Genomic DNA, 18,051 nt, shown 5'->3' on the forward strand with positions numbered 1-18,051 from the left:
CTCCACTACAGACACACACAAAAGGTTAATAACAGGTTTATTTACAAGAGAAAAGGAAATAAGGAAAATGTACAACTCAGGGAGAAAATAGGGAAATAAAGTCTTTAATGCGTCCTACCCGATCCGCCGACCTGGAAACCCAAAGGCACTCTCAGAGGTGGCCGGACGCTGCGAGCTGGCGGAGAGCCAAAATGGGGGACCCCTCCAAAGCCCATGTGTCTGGCTTTATACCAACCTGGCTGCTTCACCCCACCCTCAGGTCCCAGCCACCTTCCCTTTGGTGGGGATGGGATTTGGAGTTCCCAGTGTCTTTGGCTTTGGCCTGGGGTGGGGGTGGAGTCCACAAAGCCTGTATGGAATTAGCTTTGGGACATCCTTTTCCCCTAACATTCTGACTCTTACTGCTCCCTGTTCTGACTCCTCACTCCACCCCAGACTGTTGTCCCAGCACTTTCAGAGCCAACCTTGGCCCAGTTAGTGGACGGGATGGAAAAGAGAAATTCTCATGGGTGCTGAGCCCCATCTCTGTACTGCCATCATTGCCCCCATTTATGGATAAAGCCCCAGGTGGCATGTGGGGGGCTTATAGGATAATGTTGTGGCAGGAGAATGCACCTAGAACCATTTTGCTCCCTGTTCTCAGCTGCTGCCGCTGAGAGGAAGCAGAGCTTCTCCCTGCCATGTGTCAGCCGGTGACACTGCCATGTGACCCTTCTGCTCTGAGCCTCAGGGGTAATAAGTACTACCCTTCTTGTAGAGTTGGCACAGTAAATCAATTCAGCATTTTTTGATCACTAAGAATATATCTCATGAATCATACTCATTACATAAATCAAATATAACATTCAGCCAGCTCTGCTTTTATCAGAAAATACATACATTGCGATGGGATGATAACGAGAATGGCAAAGATCACAGGAGGGAATTGTCTTGGGGAAAACAAAACACTCAGGTCCGTGGATTCTGGAGACTTCTTTGGCTGAGTGAATCTAGGGGCTTCTGGACTCTGCGTCAGCATGCAGTGGGCTGGCCTGGTCCCCAGGCTGGCCCCTGGGCCACTGTCTAGGAATTCTCTGAAAGCCAGCTGAGCTAAGAGCCGTGCTCTCTGGACTGGTGACTCACCGCCAGGTTCCAGTTTGGGCCTTTTTCTCCTGGGCTTTCAGTCCCAAATGCAGCTGTGGGGTCACAAGTGCATCAGCTCGAGCTTCTCTGACACAGGCTAGTGTTTCATGTACCGTCCTGTGCTGAGTACAGGACCCCCAACAAGGAACCTGGTGGAAAGTCCCAGCTCTCGAGTGCTCCCAGGGGCTCTGTGCATGTGCCAGCACCATGGCCCTCAGGTGGGGGAGGAGGGTGAAGGGACCGTGGCCAGAGGTGAAGGAGACCAACTCGAGGTGGCCGCACAGATGAGCTCTGGCTCAGCCCAAGCCAGGCCAGAGCACAGATGCCCCAACGGGTTGCTCTATGCCCCATCACAGAAGACAAACCTAAGGCCCCAAGAGGTAAGGAGACCGACCTGAGGTCGCAGGGCTAAGTAAGGGGCAGAGCAGCGACCCCCAAGTCCTCAGGGGTTCATGTTGCTTCAGCAGCCAAGACTTGGTTCATGTGACAGACACACAGGCCAAATTTCAACACTCCCTTTCCTGGATCCTTCTTTCTGTTTTGTTTGGGGGAACAAGAAGGAAAGGGAGGGGGGGTCTGCCAAGACAGAGAGGAAGAGCTCATTCTGACGACAAACCCAAGAAAAAGCCCCAGCAGCCAGAGAGGGCCAGATCTGTGGCCCAAGTCTCTCTCTAGGGTGTCTCCCTATTGACCTTTAGGTCAAAGGTGGCGAGGGTGAAGGTGAGGGTGAGCCCCAGAGGTGGGTCCCTCAATAAAGCATCTTTGACACGTGACTCTACTGAACAGCCTGAGATTTCAGGGACACACCAGTGCCGAGCTCTTTGGGGATCATCCTGCAGGATGATGGCGCTGAGCTCCATCTTGGGTGGCCGTGGGGTATGTTTCAGGTGAAGTCAGGATGGAATAGGTGTCATCAGTCACCCTGGAAAGAATATCCCTGAAAATCGACTGCCTGCAGGGGCTGGGATGGAGGAAGGATTTTCTCCTCTCCCTGGACTCGTGTTTTTAGCTCGAGGACTGAAGAGGTCCTGGTGATGAGTGAGCTTCCCCAGGTTACATGGAGGCAGCTGGGGGATTAAAAACAAGCTGTGCCTCGTTTCCCACTGCAGGTCATAGAGCGTCAGCAGGAGCCCAGAGCAGAGCAGCTTATGGGACAACCCCGGAGCCCTCGCCTCCATTTGGGGCGTTATTCCTATCCAGCCTGGGAGGGGAACAGCCTGGGGTCGTGGTGTTCCCCACGCCTGCAGGTACCCACAAAACTTCAGCAGTGCCCCCCCCCAAAGAGCCATGCCCAGGAGGAGCCTCAGCAGACCCAGAGCAGAGAACAACCCCAACACCTGCCCTGGGAGAAGCTTCCAGAGAGCACCTGAAGGAGGAAGCGCCTGGGGAAGGGCACAGACAGCAGGGCCCGCGCTGCAGGGGGATGGGGATACTGGTTTCCAGTATCCACGGGGTCCCAGAAAAGTGGGAGGGGGACAAAGCACACTTCAGCTCACTGCCATTCCATGCTCGTTAGGTAACAGATCACCTCCAACTCTTGGTGGCTCAAAACATCACTTTATTCCTCTCTCCCACAGGCTAAGTGGACCGCTTGTCATGTGGCTTGGCCTGTGGGATCTGCTGGGGCTGGTAATCAGTGAAAAATTCCTCCACGCCCCGGGCTTCTGGGACCTGGGCAGGGCTGTCTGCGTGGCCTGCCTGGTTTGGGCTTCCTCACACCCTGGTGCTGGGTTCCAAAGAGGAAATTCCCCAGAGAAGTGGCAGAGGCTGTGCAGGAGCTGGGCATGCTCAGTGCGGCCTTTTCTGGCCCAGCCTCAGATGTCACATCACATCACTTCCATCAGACGCATGGGCCTGCCAAGATTCGGGGGGAGGGAGCACAGACTCACCACCCAAAGGGAGGAGAGAGGCATCAGCTGTAAGAGGAACAGGTGGGCTGGGAGGGTGGCCGCCATCTTTGGAACATTCCTGGGGTCTCAGCAGACACTACTGAGTGCTCCCTAAGTCAGGCAGACACTGTCCTAAGCACTGGGACATGGCAGTGACCCCAAGACAAAAGGTCCCCGCGAGAGGAGCTGATGTTCTAGTTGAAGATGACAGACCATCCACCAAATAAACAAGCAAATGGCATGTTCGGTGGAGGGGAGTGCCAAGGAGGAAAAGGCTCACATCAGTGGGCCGCGGGAGGCCTGGGGGTGAGATTCCAGGAGACAGGTCAGCCGGAGCTGGGACAGGAATGTGTCCGGGAACCCAGGAAACTCAGCCCAGGTCAGCAGGGCAGGAGAAGAGAAGGAGGGAGGAGACATGCGTCCACACACACGCACACTCACACACACACACCCCCACGCACACATGCACGCATGCATGGAAGCAGCAGAGGGGGAGCTGAACATGGCAGAGCAGGACTGTGCCAGATACAGGGCTTATCTATGGGAACTTTGACTTCTGCACTGAGCAAAGCAGGGGCCACAGAGGGGCCATGAGCATTTTGAGCAGAAGCAGAGGACAGGATTGGGCATAAAAGAACCTCCCCCTGGGCCCCACCGCACCCCAGCCTCTGCCGGGTCATCTCTCATGAAAGGGGACTCACCCCTTGTTGTTTATAGGGCTTGTCTCATCAAGAATGAAAATAAATCTCTTTGTAGCCCCCCTTATTATGGGGTCCCCCATGCCATGATGTTTTACAGGGGGAGATGTCGGCTCTCCAAGAGACTTCTCCACACTAAACCCCACCCAGTTTTGTTTTGTTTTGTTTTATTTCACCAATCGCCTGACTACTCACCCTCCTGGGTCTTTCTAGCTGTCCTCTTTCTAAAGAGAGGTGGACAAGGTCAACCCCAGAGCCAACTCAGACCCTCGGCCCGCTTCTGTCAGCATGGTTTTACTGGAACACAGCCATGCCTGTTGGTTTACTCTCTGTGTGGCTGCTCGGTATAGAGTCAAGTGGCTGCCATGGAGACAGTGTGACCCACCAAGTTTCGAGTATTTACCATCTGGCCCTTTGCAGAGAGTATTGGCTGACCCCTGCCCTGAATGTGGGCGCGTTAAGTTTCACGCTGACTTAGATGCTGAAAGTGGACATAAGAGGTCAGCAGAGGAGGGGGCACAGCAGAGGCTGGGCTTTTGGGGTGCACAGTCAGGAAACCCCAAAGCACAGCATGGCCACACTTCTATATATTTGCAAGTCAAATATCGGATTACACAAACACATATTTTTAAGTCAGCCTTCATATCTAGTTCTCTGCAAAGGTTTCTGGGAGAGGCCTCTTGTTGCGTAAACACAGATTTCTGTGTGTTTTTCATAAATTATCCGCGTGATGGCCTCAAACCTTACCTGAGTTCATCCGTAAGGAGAGAAGTGGCAGGGAACAGAGCAGGGTGGTATCCTGAGCTGCAATTAAAAACCACAGATTCTTAACTCTGAAAAATAACAACATTAAAAACCACAGTGGGCAGGAGGCCACGAAGGGCTGAGCGTGAGGCTGGCTGGAGGCGAGTGGCCGACCGCGGCTGCACCAGGGGAGCCAGAAGTCAGCCCCCGCCTGCCCGCAGCCACCCCCCAGGAAACTTGGACACTCCCCGGACTTTCCAAAGCCAAGGTTTTCTCAGTCACTATGGTCATGAAGCATGAAAAGAAAGCCCTGAATTGTTTTCCAGGAAGAAAGGGAGAAAAAGAAAACACTTAAAACACTGCCATTTTAAAAATACAAGCTTTGTCCTCAGGCTGCCTAGAGAAAACACGTAGGCCAGACTTCCAAGCTGGCCAGAGAAAAGAGAGAGTGAAGCGTCTACCTCTCCTTAATGGTATCTTCCAGAGTCTGTGCCCCCCACCCCCATAACTAAACCCTGGAGCCTCTCTTGCAATGCACTTGCCCTGGGTTCTGGGTCCATATCTTTTTAGTAGAAACCTCACCTTCCTCCCTGCCAGAGGCTGTGAGAAGTCTCCACGAGGCAGTGCAGGGAGAAGTTCCAGGGGGAAGTAACCACAAGGTACCCGGATGGGCTGCAGGAGCCAGGAGGAAGGAGTAAATGGCATCCCAGGGGGGACTCTCCTGGGTCACTTCCACCCACACTGGGACACAGGGATGCAGGACAGACCGTGGACACCAATGTCCAAGCATCTTTTGAAACGTCATTAATAAAGTTCGTAGGTGAAGGGCACTGAGTGTGACAAGGCTGAGGCCACAGGCAGAGCTTCAGCCTGGGACCTGGAATGCAGAGGGTGGGAGGGGCCAGGTCAAAGGGGCCACAGAATCCTCATGCCCAGGCCCGGCTCTGGGTTCAATGAGGACACCCTGACCTCCAGGGTCACCTCCCCCAAGGTCCTCTGGCCACCCAGACCACTCTCTCCTGCTGCCCAAGCTTTTTCTATGTTGTGACCCAGGCAGGGTGCCTGGAAGCTGGCACCAGACCAGATTCTCTTCCTCCTGCTCAAGAATGTGCCCAGGTCACATTTGGTGTGGCAAGGCAGCTGCCCCAGCTCAGGCCTCCCCAACCTCAGCCTTTGGTTGAGGTCATTTTCTTTTCTCATTTGTCCTACGAAAAAAAAAATTTCTCCAGTTTAGTGAGCAAGCAGCACCACTCAGAATGAGCCTCTAGGGAGAGGATTTGAGCAAAGCAAAGAGCAGCGTGCTGTGCTATGGAGGAGGTTAGAGGAACAGAGTTCAAGCTGGATATTTTAGAAGCTGCCTATGACCCAGGCAGGCTGCCTAGATCCTCTGAGCCCAGATCCTCTGTGCATGAATGAGCGGATCTGTAGCATTCTAGTGTTTCTTAGCAACCACAGAGACGATTCATTTATCATCTAAAGTCAAAAAGGGCACAATAAATGTGCTGGCTGAGATCAACTTCAGGGACCACCTGGGAACCCCAAAATACCTTGTGAGAAAAACTGACAGGCTTGAGTGGGCCAAAACTTCTGTGATATCTATCCCTGAATCCAAGCACTCATCCATTCATTCACCCCACCATCTTTGGACGATTTTTCCCTTTGTCTTCCTTACATTCTTCTTCTTGTCTTTTGATCCTTCCATCCATCAGTCCAACCACCCATGCATCCATCTGCCTAATATGTCATCCTAGCTTATTTCCTTGCATCCTTCATGCATCCACCCCACCCAACTCTTCCTTTACCCATCCATGCTTTGTCTCTTCTGTCTTCCTGTCCGTCCACCAACCTCTTTAGCCTTCCATTCTGTATCTGCCCTTTTCTCTTCCAATCAGCATCTGGTCTTCCATCCTCATGCCTTCACTATATCCTTGTTTCTTTTCCTTTTTCCTTACTTCCATCCATCCATCTTTCTAATCATTCTTTCTTCTTTTCTTTGTCGACACACCTTTTTCTACCCATCAATATATGTATTGATTGCATATTTATGAACACCTACTTGAGTTAGATACTGCTTATATTTAAACATTACATTTATATTCATGTTCAATCTGAATAAACCATGAGCCTATTCTAGAAATATCTCACAGGGGAAAGAGATAGCCAAATACCTAAGGGACAATATGAGAAATATGATATAATAGATGTATTCACAAGAAATTGTGCCAGTCTGAGAGGGAATTGCCAGCTCTGGGGTGGTCAGCATGGGTCTCTCTGGACATTCTTGAGGGATTTGAGGAGTGGGTGTGTGTTACTCAGAGAGGGAGGCCTTGGCATGTTCCAGGCCAAAGAAATAGAATGTGCAAAGGCATAGAGGCATGGAGATACAACTTGGAAGTTTCTGACACATAGTAAGAGGAGAGAACTTGGAGAGTGGGAGACAGAAGATGAGCAGGGATCCAGTTTCTAAGGCCCAGACAGGCCCTGCTGAGGAGTTTGGACTCTGTCCTGAGGGCACTGAGAAGCCTTGGAAGAAAAAGACTCATGTGGTTGCAGTGGGGAGGACAGAATGCCATGTATGTGGGAGGAGGGGTAGTGGAGACAGACTAAGGAGGGGTAGTGGAAGTCACTCCAACAGACAGAGGACAGAGGATGGCTCCAGGAGCTATGGAGGTCAGATGAAGACTGAGTGGAGTTGAAAGTAATTTAGGAAGTAGAGGGAGCTGGTGATGGACAGGAGACGGGGGAGGGTACAGAGGTGACTCCTAGCAGGGAGGCAGGATGATGATGGAGCAGGGGAGGGTGGAGGCAGGTGAAGAGGCTGGCTTCAGCAGGGATAAGTCCGGGGCCTGGAAGCATCCTGAAGGAGGGGTCCAGTTGCAGCACCTGTGCAGGTTTGGGGCACAGGACTGAGAGTGTCTTTGTAGCCTCTGAGTGTATCCGATTTCCACAGGTGACCATTCATTTGCTTGATAAAGACTTTCTGCATTCATGGACCTGACTCCAGCACAGGCCCTGGGATGCCCAGGAGCAGCTGTCTGCTTCCCTGGCTTCCTGGGGCCTGCATTCTGCTGCTTGGCAACTCCCCTGGGGTGAGGTGACCTGCCTGAGGACATGCCATCAGCTGGTGGCCAGGTCAGAGTAGAAGTAAAGCTCAGAGGAGCTGCTGGGTGGGGCATTCAATTCACCCAGCTCTGCAGGAAGCCCAAAGATGCTCTGGCTGCCCTAACTGCTGGGTGACTCAGCAATTGCCTTTCTGCCCAGAACCCAGGAGCTGAGGTGAGGGGTCTGCAGGGGACACAATGGGGACAGCAGCGGGGTAGCCAGAACTGTCACCCTTCAAGATACCACCTGGTTTCCTCTCTCTCTTCCTACTGGAACCTGTTCCCCTCCCCCATCCTGCTCGTCTCCTCTGCTTCCTGCCCCCACCTTTAAGTTCTCACCACACCTTCTCTTTGTTCCTGGGCCTCTGCCTCACTCCTTAGCCTGACCCTGGGCATGAGGTTCGGTTTGCCCTGGAAGAGGGGTCGAGTCTGAGAAATGTCACCGACCACCTGAAGAATCCTTCACCTCCTCTGTAAAGTAGGGCCACCCAGACTGTGGCCTGGAGCAGCTTTGTGAACTACGGAGCAGCTGTTGGGAGTTGCTGGGCTGAGCAGAAGCTGAGGCCTGCACAGCGTCAGGCCCAACTGTGATAACAGATGCTCACATTTTTAGATCAGTCACTAGACTCCCTCCAGGCATTATCCCATTTCATCGTCATGAGTCTATAGAGTAGATCCCGTTACCATCCCCTTGTCATAGATGAGGAAATTGAAGCACAGAGGGGTTAAGTAACTTGCCTGAGGTCACAGAGCTGGGAAGTCATGGGGCCTGGATTTGAATCCAGACAATCTGGCTCTAGTCCCCACGTGCCTCTGCAACTGTGCTGTGTTCTCTCAAGGATCTGTCCTTGGCACTGCCTTTTAAGTAAAGGCAGGGCCGCTCTTGCCATAGATGAAGAACAGGTGGCAGGAGCTGGGCATGCTCATTGTGGAGAAGAGATGGCCTGGGGACACCAGAACTGTGGGGGACTCTTCGCATCCCTTTCCCCATCTCTGTCTGGTTAACTCCATCTCTTAGGACTTCACCCAAGGGTGTCCTTCTCTGGTTGCTGTCCTCCCAGATGCTTCTGGAATACAGGTGATTATCTCGTTGCATCCAGCACCTTCTCTGCACCAGACTTGGGGTTAAGTATTTTGTGTATTCTCTAACTGAATCCTCAGAGCCCCTCTGTCAGGACTTGGTTGGGCTGGACAGGAGTCTCGGGTGGAAGCAGAGCCCTCTGGCACCAGCGTAGGGAAAAATGGCATTTATGTGGAAGCTGCAGGGTGTCTTGGGGAAACTGGCCTCACAAGGGATTGCAGTCAGACGCTGTGAGGATGTCAGCCCTGTATTTCCTCCACCTCCCACTCTCCCCCACACTCAGGGGCCACGGTGTCTTTTGTCAGCACTTCTCCCTGTGATCCTGAAGCTTCTGGAACAGAAGTCTGCTCTGGGCAAGAACAAATTCTCTTGGTCAGGTCTGCTCAGACGTATGGGTTCTGCCTGGGAATCAGTGACGCCGCACCCCTGCGGACATTGACGGGAAACAGGGAGATGTAAAGAGCTGATGGGGGCCGAGCCCAGGCAGCCTTGCCAGGGCCCATCCCACTTAAGCCACCTGAGCTGCGAAATCCAGAGGCACATACCAGATGCCTCCTCAGCGTCTCCCCTGGGCTGTCCAATGGATGTCTTAAAAAGAACACAGTTAAACTGAGCTCTGTCCCCCCAAACCTGTTCTCCACAGATTTTCCCACTTCAGGGTGTAGCAACTTTACCCTTCCGGTTGCTCAGGGTCAAAACAGCAGAGTCAGCCTGGCCTCCTCTCTCTCTCTCCCACATTTGATCCCCTGCAAATCTTGTTAGTTTGACCCATAGAAGTTCTCTAGAACCTGGCCTGACTCCTTCACTGCCCCAGCTACCCACCTGCACAAGCCAGCAGCGGCCCCTCACCAATCCCTCAGCCCGAGAGTCCCTTCCAAACATAAGTCAGAGCAGTTTCTTGTGCTACTTGCAACCTTGCCTTGGCTCCCAGCTGACTCGGAGCAAACTCTAGTGTTTAAAGTCACCCCCAGGATCTGGAACCCCTTTTCCCGTCACCTCCTCCCCAGCTGCTCCTTTCTGTTCCTTCAGCGCACCAGGCACAGCGCCCTCTCATGCTCTCTGCACTGGCTGTTTCCTCTGCCTGGAACCCTGTTCCCCCACATCTGCGTGGCCAAGCCCCTTACCCCTAGTCTTTGTGACCTCAGGACTCACTTTCTCTGTGAACCCCACTCTGACCTCCATACTTAAAACCACAACTGCCAAAAAAAAAAAACCCAACCTTGCAATTGCCCCCGCCCCGAGCCCATCGCGGGTGCTCCCATTCCCTCTTACCCCGCCGGGCGTTTTCCTTTTTTCCCCATAGACCTTACAACTTTAAATATACTATATAAATTATTTTATTATTTAGCATGTGACTCTATTCACTAAAATATAAGCTCTGGGGTGCTGACATCAGTTTTCCTGCTCACTGATAAATCCCAAACATCTAGAACACTGATAAGACAAGATAACGGAGAGATGGCTATAAGTAAATCAGGAGCCAAGGGCCTGAGTATTCCCCCTAGCAGCTGTCAGGGAGCATGGGGTCCCCCCTCATATCTGATTTGGAGAACCAGGTAAACTAAATCCAGCCTCTCTCTCCACCTTACCCTCTCCCTCCTCCCCACCTGTCATGCAGAGTGAATTTCACCCCTGAGGGGGGCTGGTTCTTAACTGTATCCACAGAGGGCTCAGGATGCCAAAAACTCCTGAATTGTACCCAAAATTAAGGTTCAATTGGGGTTTGGCAGGAAGGCTTTTTCTTTCTTCCCACAGCATTTAACGCCTCTGACATACTATATAATTTACTTATTTATTGTTTCTAAATTTCTTCTTTATTATTCATCCAATTCTCAAAGGGCTTTCTGATTCTAAAGGGTTGAGAACTACTTGACTCACTCACCCTGTGGCTTTGCTTGCGGCCAGCAGGGCTGCTGACTCCCAGACCTATTCACTGCTCACCAGGCTCCCCTTGAGTCTGTGACTGCAGTTGTCACCCACTTGGAAAGGGGATAGTCGAGACCCTGGACCTCCACTAGTCCTCAGGTGCTCTTTTCTTGGCTGCCAACCTGGCGATTCCCAAAGTCCCACAGAACCTGCTCTTCTCCTCAGGTCTGAGCCTGAGTTGTGCCTCTTAAGATAAGCAAGAGCAAGATGCAAGTAAGAAGAGCAAGATGATGGCTGGAAGGTGGCTGTGGTGCTCTCCGTGGTCCTGAACCACCTCACTGGCCCCTGCTCAGAGTGAGGGTGTTTGTTTGGGAAGGAGGGGCCGGGAAAGGGGAATTGTGTGATCCCAGAGAACTGCCCCCCATGGAGGTTACATTTGCCTTCCCTGGGATTCTAATCCCACTACTTTGTTTACACTAAACTCTCTGCTCTTTGAGGTCTTGACAAAGCTGTCACCCCCTCAGGGAAGACTTCTAGGGCTCTGCAGAAGTGAGAGTGGTCTGCTCTGTGTTCCCATGGTGTGCTCTGCCCCCCACATTCAGGTGGTGGGGAGCACTTTCCATTTATAAACTCCCAGTCTCTCTCCCACATTTCTGTATCCCCAGCACGTAGGTGATCCCAATAAATTTTAGTTGAACAAATGATTGAATGAATGAATGAAATGAATCAGTGATAGAGGGCCTGGGGAAGGAAGGACCTTCCTGGTTTGCTTTTACCCTTTGATTCAGCCAGAACAACTATGCCTGACTCTGTTCTAGCAACATGGGAGAGAAAAAAGAGGTGGGCATGATCCTGCCTCTAAGGAACATATGACCTGCTAGAGGAATTAACAAAGGCTGAGAACCTGAGCCCCATTTTACAATGGGGAGACTGCGGCTCAGCAAAGTGATGCAATCCTTCTGTAATCACATAGCTAGCTACAACAGAGGTGAGACCTGAATGCCTTGGCCTTGGGCCTACCCCTAACGATGTCACCATGCCCCCTCTAGGACAGGGTTCACACCCTGTGTAATCAAGTCATCAGACTAAATCTCTCTCTAGGGCAATTTTCCAACTCCCAGTTTCCATAGAAAATTAGGAGCATAGGCACAGTCTCAATTCTTTGAGTGATAGCAGCCGAGGCCACTCAGAAAGCCCTTTGCTCCCAGTAAGTTATTATTTAGTGTAATAGCTCAACAAGGCAGGTGGCCACTCCTTCCCAAGAGCTGGGTTCTTGGCAGCAACCACAAGGGCCTTTCACTTGGACAGTCAAGGTTTCTGGGAAGTGAGGTAGGTGTGATATGACCCAGCCTGACGTCAATCTGGTCAGTAACCAGAGGTCCCAAGATAGCCCACATCACATCCTCTGCTGGGTCTGTGGAGCCTGGGAAATTCCATTGCCATCGTCCTGAGGTTTTGAAGGGGTAGAGACCATAGGCCCTGAGCTCCTTTCAGTTTTCATGTCATGGACTATCCCAGGTATCCACCATAGCCACACAGCTTGTGTCTGCCTCAGGGCAGTCAAAGCCTGAATTCTATTAGGTGCTAATGACAAAAAAAAATGGGCTAAATATGTAGTTACTCAATAAAGGCCATTTTCTTGAAGGACAAAGGTGTGAAAACAGGGGTCTACAGAGGAAAATATACACAAAAGTAGCTGGGTAGTTGAAAGGAGGGGGTTGCTGGTTAAGCCAGGACCTACAAACAACCCCCCCCCCAAGCCAGGTAGTTGGCCTCCTGCTGGGAATTGAAGCTCGGTCAGGTGGGGGGGAGGGACAGGGTGAGGGAGAGTGAAGATGGGGCAGTGGGACCCTGTCAGGCAAGGCCAGGGGAAACTGCTAAAAACTGACTTTGTGACTTTCTCACTTTGGCTGAAAATTGGAGCTGTTGAGCAGGCACCTAAACAAGCATCCCAACAAACCCCACCTACCACTATCTGAGAAAGTGGGGGCAGGTGTCCACTCCCCAGTTCTCCCATTGTTTTCCTCTGTCTCCTGGCTCTGAGCAGCTGGCCTGTTCTCCAGGTCCTGTCTGTAATGTCCTCAGGTGCACCATGGCTGCTGGCCACACAGCTGAGCCCAGGAAGCACAACCCAGGGGCTTAGGAGGCCCGTGCAACCTTGGAATCACCCAGGCCATCTCTCCGCCCCAATGTCCCAGCTGTAAAATGGGACAGGCTAGATGTTCCCTGAGGGCCTGGAGGCCAGTCATGCCAGGGCCCCCATCCTAGATTCTGTGGGGGGAGGGCCAGGTCTCCACAGAGAGGCCATGCTGGCCCCGAATCCTGGCAGCAGTCAGCGCCCGCCACCCACGCACCGGCAGGCAGGCGGGAGGCAGGGTGCTGCAGCCTCGTTGCCAAGCACAGAGAACTTTCCACTGGGTCCAGGTTTCCATCACCATGGCAACTTGGGGGGGGCAGGATTCCTCAGAATTCGAGGAGATTATATGGGGGAAGGAAGAATAACAAAGTGGGCCCTGTGCAGGCCTCAGTCAGCAGCGTCAGCAGCGCCTGCCCCCAAGTGGACCCCACATTTCTTCTCTGTCCCCCTTTTCCCTCTTTGATGTTTCTCTCTGTATCCTTCCCTCCTTTCTCTAGGTTTCTCTTTCCCTGCTCCTTCCTGGAGCACTTGCTCTGAGGCTAATGCTTGCTAAGCACCTACTGTGCACCACTGTTTCACACACGAGCTCTTTAATCCTCCATCCTCTGTGATAAGCACTAAGATCATCCTCATTTTACAGACGGGGAAGCACAGGCCCCGGGACATTGCCAGGTCACACAATAAGCTATCACCCTCATGGGTGGAGAAGCATCGTCTCCTCCCCAGGCCTCACAGGGATCACACACCCCCAATCAAACCAGCCCTACAAAATGTCTCCCTGGCCCCAGGAGTCTCATGATCAAAGGCACTGTGGCTGCATCTCTGGTGTGTTATTCCTGCCTCCATGGGTGGGTAGGATGGACCAGCTCAGCAAGGGCACAGGGAAGGGAAGATAGTCATCCGTGGGGCAGACAACCGCTCACTCCAGAGCAAGACTGGGTATTAAAGAGCATCCACCCAACCCCCCCATCTCTCAACTTCTGTGTGTGCACCTCTGAAGATGAATAATCCCCCTTTGTTGTTTTAGGGGGTCTTCCTTGGCACAAATAAGAATAAGCCCCTTTGTAACTTCTCTCCATCATGGATTTTACTCTGGAACCACTGAGTAAACACACCTAACTCTCCACACTTCATCCCACCCAATTCTTTTATCAGTCCACATTCTGCAACCTCCAGAGCCTAAACCAAAACAGGCTTTTAGATCTATCCTTTTTTCTGAATTAAGAAGTGGCAAACTAGACCCCAAGGGCCAAATCCGGCCCATGACTTGTTTTTGTAAATGAAGTTTTATTAGTGCACCACCTCATTATTTGATGTCTGCTTTTTTGGTACAAAAGCCAAATTGAATAGTTGAGACAGAGACCATATGGCCCACAAAACTTAAAACATTTATACCTGTGGCATTTCAGCAGCAACCACCCAGTATTGGTTCTGAGAAAAGCAGTGATCAGCAAAAATGCCCAGGTTGCTTTTTCCAAGACCTTTTCTAAGATGAACTCCCCCAGCCCGTGAGTTATTTGGAACTTGCATTTATATTGGTTCATTTCCCTTTGTTACCTTTGCCCCAAACTTTTGCCTTCTAGAGGTTTTGCTCCATGCCTTTATATATTTTGATCCACAAGTCTCCATCCATTTATGAGCGAGTCTACCCAATTTTATGTTTCCCATATATTTGTTCCATTTCCTTTCAGTGTGTTCATCCAAATTGTTGATTTGAAAAGAGCCCGTGGCATGTCAGTGGAGACTGGGTTATTGATCTGTTAATCAATGCTCCTTAAGCATCATTAATTGGCTTGGTGGCCCACCTCAACCTTCAACCCACAAGATTCCATTTTACCACATTATCAGCAAGGATGTTATGAGGTATTTGTCAAAATTTGACTGGATTTCCATTCACAAAGATACTGCTCTCCTTTTAGAAAATGGAAGGACAGAATAGAAGAGATTTGGGGAATCACCTAATGGATTCTCTTTTCTCACAGATGAGAGACTGAGGTCTCAAATAGAGAATGGTCCAAGATGACAGACTGAATTGGCAGTAGAGCCAGAAGTGTGTGACTTGGCATGACACCTTGATGATTCTGGCTGTATATTAGTCTGGGTAGACTCACCACCCTAACAGGCCCAAACAGGCAACAGAGCATGAACGAAGTCATCTCTGCTCACACTAGTCCTGGTTAGGTAATTACAGTGATTGGTCAATTATCCTGCTTCCACCCTTCAGAGACCCAGGCTCCTTCTATCTTGTGGCTCGGTCATCCTCAGCAAAATCCACCTCCAGTTGACAAAAGGGGACAGAGACTCACCCCTTCAGGAAAATCCTGTCTGCATTGATGAAATCCCAAGTGACATTTTCCTGCCTTTCATGCTCTATTCCTCCAGATATCTGCCTTCTCTCAGACCCTATGCCCCATGCTCCGCCTCTCTACCCATCCAGAGGGGACTGCTCTGGGCCCAGAGCTGGCCAGGTGGGGAGGGCCTTAGGCCAAGTCACCAAGCAGAAAGGAGTGGAATTACTTGAGCAGCTGGTGTGCATCCAATAATCATTCATTCTGCAAGGAGGAAAGGGGGGCCTGTTTCCCCCTCATCCTGTGGCAGGAGAGAACAGGAAGTGGCAGCTGGCAAGTTCACAATTGGAGTCTGCCCACACAGACTCACAATTTCTTCTCTCCGAATGTAAACGTGCCCGGTGCCACGGCAAAAGAAACAGTCCCTTCCCGAAACAGAATCAATTAGGGGTCTACTAGTCAGGCCCCCTGAGTGGCCTTCTTTGTCAACCACTGCACCATGATTGGATAAGGTGGTGAACCTCTGACCACCAGTCGGTTCCCTGTTTGTAGTTTTCTGGAAATCTGTGTTGCTCAAGTCTGTGCTCTTACTCCTAGCATTCAGGGGCTTCCTCTTCAGGCCCAACCCTTTGCATCTCTCCCTGCCATCTCCTCCAGTCATGTTCTTCCTGGAATGGCATTGAGTCTACAGAGCCAGGCGATGCCTGATTCTGTCACTTAGCAGTGGTATGTGTAATATCTCTGTGACTCGGTTTCCTTGTCAGTCAAATAGAATTAGTAGTTAGCAGGAGAGAACATGGATTAAGTAAAGCACAGGTGTGTAGAAGAGCCTTGTCTTCTCTGTGCCTTTTCTTTTTCTCACTTGCACCCTCCAGGCTTCCTCTCTGCCTAGTCAGCTGCCACTTGAACCTTGGACTCTGCCTCCAGCATCTTCAGATCAACCCATACCCTACTCACCCCTTTGTTTCAGTACTAATTGATAAGGAATAGCTACTGATCTGTAACCTGAATAAAACTCGGGGCTCCATGTGAATCAGTCTTTGCATGAAGTTGCACTCAAAGTCAGTCTTAAGTAATTTAAAAGACATTTCATTTCTTATTTTTAAAAAGCAATCAAATTCAGGGCCTCCCTATTGGCACAAGGGGGTAAGCACCGCACTATGAAGCAATTTGCAGCCTCTGCAGCACGAGTTTGATCCCCGGCCGGCCAGGGAGCAACCCACATGGTGCAGCAGACCTCTCCTGTCTCACCTGCTGCTCCCCTCAGCAGTGTACTTCAGTAGATTTGCCTGTCTCCGGTAAATCCTCTCACCCTCCCCCATCTCTGGCCTGTACCCCAGCTCTTGTATGCATAAATAAATAAATCTTAAATAAAATAAAATATTTTTTTTTAAATCAAAAGCAATCAAATTCATAACATATAGCGGACTTCTCCAAAGCTCCTTTGGCATCCCTATGTTCTCATATACCTGCAGCTGCAGCTCTCACAAGCCCACCTGACACTTTCTTCCCACCACCACCTCTGCGGTTTTTATTCTACTCTCGCCCCTCTGGTTCTTCACTATGCACATTGCTGGGGCAGAGGGAGGTGGTGTGAACACTCACAGGTTCACACAGCTGTCCTCTTCCTGTGTATTTAGGTCCCCAAGGGTACCTCGCTTATCTAATTATAAGATCCTTGAAGAAGATATTGAATTCGAGGGTTGACATTTTATTTCATATCATTTCAAACAGAAAATAGCAAAAGGTACTTCCTTATATTCTTGACCAAACCAATTGCTTATTTTTATCCCATTTGCTTTCTCTCTCTTTACAGATAGATAGATGGATATATATATATATATATGCATAGTAGATGGCAATGTTATATACACACACATATATATAATAAATTACAATTTTTCTGAAATAATTTGCAAGTAAGTTGGAGTTACCATGTTCTCTAACCCCTTAATAATGCTATGTGAGCTTGCTAAGAAAAAGAACATTGTCTTATATAGCCACAGTATAATTACACAAATCAGGAAATCAAACATTCCAGCTACATAATATCATCTATTCCATAGTCCATATTAGAATTTCTTCAGTGATCTCAATAATGTCCTTCATTGTTCTTTCAGTTTCCCAGCCCAATCCAATGTCTTGAGTTGCTTTTCATGGTCATACTTTTTTTTTAAAGATTTATTTATTTGTGCATACAAGAACTGGGGTACAGGCCAGAGGTGTGGGGGGTGAGAGAATTCACCAAAGACAGAGTGGGGATCAGAACAGGCAGATTGACTCAAATACACTGCTGAGGGGAGCAGCAGGCGAGACAGGAGAGGTCTGCTGCACCATGTGGGTAGCTCCCTGGCTGGGGATCGAATTTGTGCTGCAGTGGCTGTGGATAACTTCATAGGTTGTGTTTTTAACCCCTTGCTCCACCAGGGCGTTCCCATATGGTCATACTTCTTTAAGAGGAAATATTTTATGCTTTATGATTTATCCTTACCCCTTTCCAGAAGTGCTCAGCACAATGCTGTGAACATAATAACAATCAGTAACCACTTTGAATTGAATTTGGATCAAAAGATTTAGTAGTAATAATTGTAGCATCTCACACCTATGAGAAACACCGTCAGTTATGTATCAGTAGTCACTCCCCCTTGGACTGGTGAATGTGGTGGTGGTTGCATGGAAAGATGGGTAGACAGATACATGAAGGACAGTTCGGTTGCAAATGGGTGGACAAGGAATAACTGGGTAGAGGGAGGGAGGGAGGGAATAAGTATATAAATGGGTAAATGGAAGACTTAGTGGATTTGTGGATGGATGACGGATGGTGGGTGGTCGAAGGGATAAATGGTTAAAAGGGAGAATTGGTGGATATTGTTTGTACCCAATATTCGCAATGATGCACTGCATGAAAGACTGAGATGGGAGTCAGGCTCCTCTGTTTGGGCTCCAACTTGCTTCCTATTAGTGGGGGCCGCTGGAGAGCTCCTTCTCCACTCAGGATCTCAGTAGCATCCGATGTAAAACAATGTTGCTGCACTTGGCTTTCTTGATCCCTTCAAGTCTGGACCAACTCTTGTCTCAGAAATGTTAAATGACTTCCCCAAGGTCATAGAGGTAGTGCATGATGG

The 18,051-nt window shown here is 50.3% G+C and overlaps 1 long non-coding RNA gene across 1 annotated transcript; it reads right to left on the reverse strand.

The window, feature by feature from the left end:
• Positions 1 to 2,672: 2,672 nt before the first annotated feature.
• Positions 2,673 to 12,809, reverse strand: LOC129145422 (uncharacterized). Its single transcript, XR_008550958.1, has 3 exons — positions 12,471 to 12,809; positions 4,457 to 4,513; positions 2,673 to 2,976 (listed from the first exon to the last, which is right to left on the reverse strand). It is a non-coding gene; the product is annotated as an uncharacterized LOC129145422 (long non-coding RNA).
• Positions 12,810 to 18,051: the final 5,242 nt, after the last annotated feature.

This window comes from Talpa occidentalis, unplaced genomic scaffold (assembly GCF_014898055.3).
Source record: "Talpa occidentalis isolate TD23 unplaced genomic scaffold, MPIMG_talOcc4v2.1 talOcc4.11, whole genome shotgun sequence".
Lineage (NCBI taxonomy): Eukaryota > Metazoa > Chordata > Mammalia > Eulipotyphla > Talpidae > Talpa > Talpa occidentalis.